General features: G+C 44.9%; 1 pseudogene; it reads left to right on the top strand.

Annotated features, from left to right (window-relative positions):
- Positions 1 to 2,884: 2,884 nt before the first annotated feature.
- Positions 2,885 to 4,959, top strand: LOC104680693 (annotated as a pseudogene).
- The last annotated feature ends 1,315 nt before the right edge of the window (positions 4,960 to 6,274 follow it).

Here is a 6,274-nt window from a genome sequence, read left to right as displayed (position 1 = left end):
AATAAAGGTTTTTAATTTCACAGTTTTAATTCTCATGTTATAAGTATAGATGGATATAGTCCAGATTAACGAAAGCTCTTTGGGTTCCTTGATAATTTTTAAGAGTGTAAATGGGTTCTCAGGCCAAAATGATTGAGAACTTCTGTTCTCAAAGAAACCCAAATTCTTAATAATAAAAGGAAAATATACCAGGTTCGTTAACAAACCCCTACTCCTACCCCACCTACTACGAACTGAATATGTCTGTTTTGAACCAAACTAAGGCCCTTCCTGAAAGTGGAATAATAGAACAGATGCATCTAGAAAAACCAAAATATCTCTTACAGGGAGTGGGTCATGTGGAGAACCATCTCCTACACAGGTAGGGATTTGCCAGTTCCCTTCAGCATTCTATGACAATTTCATACATTTCTCCCCGTTCTTCATTTTGGGTTCAACATGTATGAACTCAGGGTCCTGTAGTGCTGGGTGCTAGAATCTGACATTGTTTTCCCTCTGGCCTCTTCCCCAGCTCCTAGCTGTGCCACAGAGAAGTTCCTGCAGTTTCTGTGTCAGCTAGAGGAGGGGACAATCCCTAGAATCCTGGCCCTCTTAGTCCTGAACTTTCCTCTCAGTATACAGAGTGGCTACCAGTCACTCAGGCTTTCTTGGCATTCCTTTAAGAAATGGGTTTGGAAATGACTTCTTGGCCACTCTTGGCAGTAAATGTAATCGAAAATTGCAGAGAATACATATCTTGGTTTCTTTCTCTGAGCACACTGAAAAGTTCCATTTGGCTCCCTTCTTGGGTATATGAGAAGCTTACCAGAGTTGAAATGAGACTCTGTCCAGGGTAAAGTTGCAGGAGAACTGTAGTGGCCACAGCCAGGCATCTCTGTGTTATACCATAACTGAGAAATGTTCAGCCAGAGGACCCTTTTCAGTAGACGTAGAGTTGGAGGCAGGGATTACAAACCCACACAAGCTGATTTCCCTTTCCTATTTATAGATGGCAATGCAGTTCAAAGACTTTCTGTTTTTAAGTAGGAGATGGCTGAATGAAACAAGCTCGATTCCATACTCTAGTCCTTGGAAACCTTTGGTGTGTTTATTACAGTCTTAATGGGGAGCTGTTTTGCTTTCTTAAGAACTTCTAAATTATCTAAAACATAATAGGGCTGCACATTTGGAAAAAATCAACAAGAGAAATTATTTCATATTTTAAGCCCAAGAGACATTTTCAATATCTACATTTAATTTTTATTTTCACTAGAGGTGATGTTTTGCTATGTTGCCCAGGCTGACCTTGAACTTCTGGCCTCCAGCCATCCTCCTGCCTCGGCCTCCCGAAGTGCTTAAATTACAGGAGTGAGCCACCATGCCCTGCCAAGACCTGCATTTGGAATTCCTGAAAATGTATTTTAAAACTTACCAAAATGGGAAAATTTTTAAAAGTGCTGAATTCTTGAGATGAGATCACAGACACCTCCCACTGTCAAGTCAGACTCCATTTCCAATGGAATTGGCTAAGATATAAAATTATGCTGTAAGTGATGTGACCCCACAGAGTTGGTTTGGGCCCCATGATTGGGTTCTGGCTAATGAGATGTGCGTAGATGTGATCTAAGCCACCCCTAGGGCTCACGCTTAAGGACATACCTGTGATCCTGAAGTTTTCTTCCCCTGATGTGTGCCCCATGTTCTAGAAGGCGGACACACAAGATGAAAGCAGGTGTGATCCCTACATCACCATTTGGAGGAAAGTTGCATTATCCTCATGGAATGTGATGAGGAAGTAGTTGATACCTATTGTTTTAAGCCAAGGATAGTTCAGGACATATGATTTACACAACACAGCCTGCCCTAATACAGGATACCAGTTCAGTGATGAAAACACTGGACTGAAAGTCAGGAGGCGTGGATTCTTTGATGTTGAACTATAAGAATTTGTTGGTTTTTTGGCCGGGTGCGGTGGCTCAAGCCTGTAATCCCAGCACTTTGGGAGGCCAAGGCGGGTGGATCACGAGGTCAGGAGATTGAGACCATTCTGGCTAACACGGTGAAACCCCATCTCTGCTAAAAATATAAAAACTAGCTGGGCGTGGTGGCGGGCGCCTGTAGTCCCAGCTACTCGGGAGGCTGAGGTGGGAGAATGGCGTGAACCCGGGAGGCAGAGCTTGCAGTGAGCCGAGATCGCGTCACTGCACTCCAGCCTGGGCGACACAGCGAGACTCCGTCTCAAAAAAAAAAAAAAAAAAAAAAGAATTTGTTGGTTTTTAACAGTTTTTGATACTCAAGTGGCAGTTTCACATGATTCACCCCAGTAATTCATGTGACCCCTGACCAGCTTGGTATGTGATATTGAATTAAACCATTACACCCATCTGGATCTCATTTTTCTCATCTGTAAAAATCAGATCTAATAAACATCTATAGAACACTCCACCCAGTAACAGTAGGATATACATTCTTCTCAAGGACACATAGAACATTTATCCTGATATATATGCTATAGGCTAATCTGTAAAATAAGCCCCAGTACATTTTTAAAAATTAAAATCATACAAAGTATGTTCTTTAACCACAAAGGAATTAAACATGTTAATAAATTAACAACAGCAGGAAATCTAGGAAATTTACAAATAATGTGGAAATCAAATAACACACTTAAATAACCAATGGGTCAAATAAATCGCAAGTAAAATTAGATGTATTAGTTCGTTTTCATGCTTCTGATAGAGACATACCTGAGACTGGGCAATTTAACAAAAGAAAGAGGTTTAATGGACTTACAGTTCCACATGGCTGGAGAGGCCTCATAGTCAAGGTGGAAGGCAAGGAGGAGCAAGTCACGTCATCAATGGATGGCAGCAGGCAAAGAGAAAATTATGCAGGGGAACTCCTCTTTATAAAACCATCAGATAGGCAGAAGGTGGCTCCAGTGGCTGTGGTGGAAGCATGAGCATGAGGAGGTGGTGGCTGTGGCAGGGCACAGCTGTAATGGATAGGTAACAGAGAAGACGTTGTCCCTTCCTAGTCAGGACATCGCATGACCAAGTGCTTCCTGCCCCCCACCAGCAACCCCAGTGAACACCACGGATTGGAGCATGGCATTGGGCTTACCCAGACCCCCAGCTCTGAAGAGATCAGCCTTACTAAGTTTCCTGGATTGTACCACACTGGCAAGCCCTCGCCTCCCCATGACATCCTCCATAAGCCACCTGATACAGTGTCTGATGAAGAGAAAGACCATGGGAAGAAAAAAGGAGATTTTAGGAAAAAGGAAAAGAGGACTGAAGGCTGTGCAGCCTTTCATGAAGATAGCTCTGGAGATGAGGCAGAAAGTCCTTCTAAAATGAAGAGGCCCAAGGGAATCCATGTGTTCAAGAATCCCAGCTTTTCTAAGGATTTTAAAATAAAAGAGAGACCCAAAGAAGAAAAGCATAAAGAAAAAAAGCACAAAGAAGAAAAACATAAAGAGAAGAAGTAAAAAAAAAAAAAAAAAAAAAGTCAAAAACTTGACAGCAACTGATGTTGTTAAAACAGTGGAAGGAAAAGAAGAAAAAGAAAAAGCCAATTTAGGAGCCAGAGGTGCCTCAGATTGATGTTCCAAATCTCAAGCCCATTTTTGGAATTCCTTTGGCTGATGCAGTAGAGAGGACCATGATATATGATGGCATTTGGCTGCCGGCCGTTTTCCATGAATTACGTAGAGAAGTATGGCATGAAGTGCAAAGGCATCTACAGAGTATCAGGAATTAAATGAAAGGTGGATGAGCTAAAAGCAGCCTATGACCAGGAGGAGTCTACAAACTTGGAAGAATATGAGCCTCACACTGTAGCCAGTTTGCGGAGGCAGTATTTGCGAGACCTTCCAGAGAATTTGCTTACCAAAGAGCTTATGCCCAGATTTGAAGAGGCTTGTGGGAGGACCATGGAGGCTGAGAAAGTGCAGGAATTCCAGCGTTTACTCAAAGAACTGCCAGAAGGTAACTGTCTTCTGATTTCTTGGCTCGTTGTGCACAAGGGCCATGTCATCGCAAAGGAACTGGAAACAAAAATGAATATATAGAACATTTCTGTAGTGCTCAGCCCAACTGTGCAGATCAGCAATCTAGTCCTGTATGTGTTTTTCACACATGTGCAAGAACTCTTTGGAAATGTGGTACTAAACAAGTGACGAAACCTTGGCGATGGTCTAACATGGCCATGATGCCCACACTGCCAGAGACCCAGGCAGGCAACGAGGAGATCAGGAGACAGGAGTTGCTTTTGAATTGTTTACATCAAGATCTACAGGGTGGGATAAAGGGTTTGTCTAAAGAAGAAAGATTATGGGAAGTACAAAGAATTTTGACAGCTCTCAAAAGACAACTGAGAGAAGCTGAAAGACAGGAGTGTGAAACCAAGATTGCACAAGACATAGCCAGTCTTTCAAAAGAGGCTGTTTCCAAAAAAGAGATGAATGAAAATGAAGAAGTTATAAATATTCTCCTTGTTCAGGAGAAAGAGATCCTGACTGAACAGGAGGAGCTCCTGGCCATGGAGCAGTTTCTGTGCCAGCAGATTGCCTCAGAAAAAGAAGAGATTGCGGAAATTCAGAGTCGCCAGCAGCAGGGCTTAAGCAAGACTGAGGAGTACTCCTCCAAGAGTGACAGTGAGGATGAGGAGGAGCTGCAGATCACTCTGGAAGATTTACAGAGACAGAATGAAGAGCTGGAAATAAAGAACGATCATTTGAATCAAGCAATTCACCAGGAGCGTGAGGCCATCATCGAGCAGTTCCAGCTGCTCCAGATGCAGCCAGCCACGGCCGAGCAGCAGGCGCAGGAGGACAAGGAGCCCGAGTGGCGCACAGGTGCTGTCGAGCCGCCCAGAAATGGCGTCCTCGAGCCGATAGCAGCTAAAGAGTAGCCAAAGGCAGGCAAGGAGCTGGCGAAGCCATCGCCCAGCAGGGACAGGAAGGAGACGTCCATCTGAGCAGCCTGCACCGCCATCCAGAGTCCGCGAGACTGAAAGGACCCGTGTATCTTACTGTAACCCGGGGGCCAGGCCAGCTCTCTGGCTGTACATTCTGTAAAGGTGTCTTCTCTTTTCAGACTCTTCCTCTGTCACACATCTGACTCCTTCGCGTCAGGCTTAGGTTCCATGGAAGGACGAAGCAGTGGATGCATTGTGGGCTTTAGGGACAGATGAGTTTTCCAGATAGTGTCAGCGTATTAATTTTCTTCCGTAACTTGAAATAACCATTTTAACCCTTGAGCGGCTTCTTTTTAAACCAAAAATCGTCTTTCTTTGCTTTTTTATCACAGCAGAATCAGGATCTCCTTCTCATTCAAAGGGAAACCACACCAGGTCAATGCTGCGCCCTCGGTGATCTCTGGTACCTTCACTCTTGTTTGTGCCTTCAACACCTTCTTGGTGCAGATCCCTATGGGGGAGCTGCCTCAGGTTCTCTGACTGGTCAGAGCAGCACCTGGTGGGTGTTCCCTGGCCCACCCTCCTAACTCTCTCCTTCTGCTGTTGTAAACCACAGTCCATAAACCTGAGTCACCAGGACAGCCTATCTGGCCACAGACGGGCTGCCTGTGGAGCCCGCCTACCCACCCCCGGCAGCGCAGGCCAGCCGAGAGGCCGCCTGTTCCCGCCGGTTCCTCACTGTGGGGACCGGCAAAGGCCTTCTCACTGGGTTGGTCAAAGGTAGTCACTGTGGCCTGGTGCATCCACAGAGGATGTTGCTCAAACTAGAAATATTTTAAACGACTGACCTTCCTTAAAAACAGAATGACTCCGATTGCTTGCTTGGGCTAGAATGTACACATCTTCTTGCCTGAATAAGCCATATATGGCTTATGTGCTCTGAAACAAAAGTTTGAAATTACCCATATCATCTCAGTGAACCTACTGGTGGGTTCCCAATTGACAAGACTGAGCAATAATAAAAAAAATTCCTTTCCTTTGAATCATAGCTGTGATTCACCCCACCCCATTTTCTTGTTTCTGGTCCATCCAGTGAGACTGATGATCTGATGCTCTGAAGCTTCCGGGAGGCTGGGCTCTGGAGGCAACGTGCTGCAGGTGCACTCTGTCAGAGTGAACAGCACCGCGAGACAGGCCAGGCTCGTGGCTGGGAAGGCAAACCCCACACACACTCAAGGAAACGAAAACAAACCCCACCCGAGGGCGCTCTCCTCCTCCTCCTAGGTAGTATTTATTTTCAGCACCTGTTTGATGCAGTTTTTAATCCTCTACCTATTGCACTGTTGTGACTCGTTGGCCATTATTTGATTTTTGT

This window comes from Rhinopithecus roxellana, chromosome 17 (assembly GCF_007565055.1).
Source record: "Rhinopithecus roxellana isolate Shanxi Qingling chromosome 17, ASM756505v1, whole genome shotgun sequence".
NCBI lineage: Eukaryota > Metazoa > Chordata > Mammalia > Primates > Cercopithecidae > Rhinopithecus > Rhinopithecus roxellana.
The sequence above is the reverse complement of the archived record's forward strand: the minus strand, read 5'-3'. Positions and strand labels throughout refer to the sequence as shown.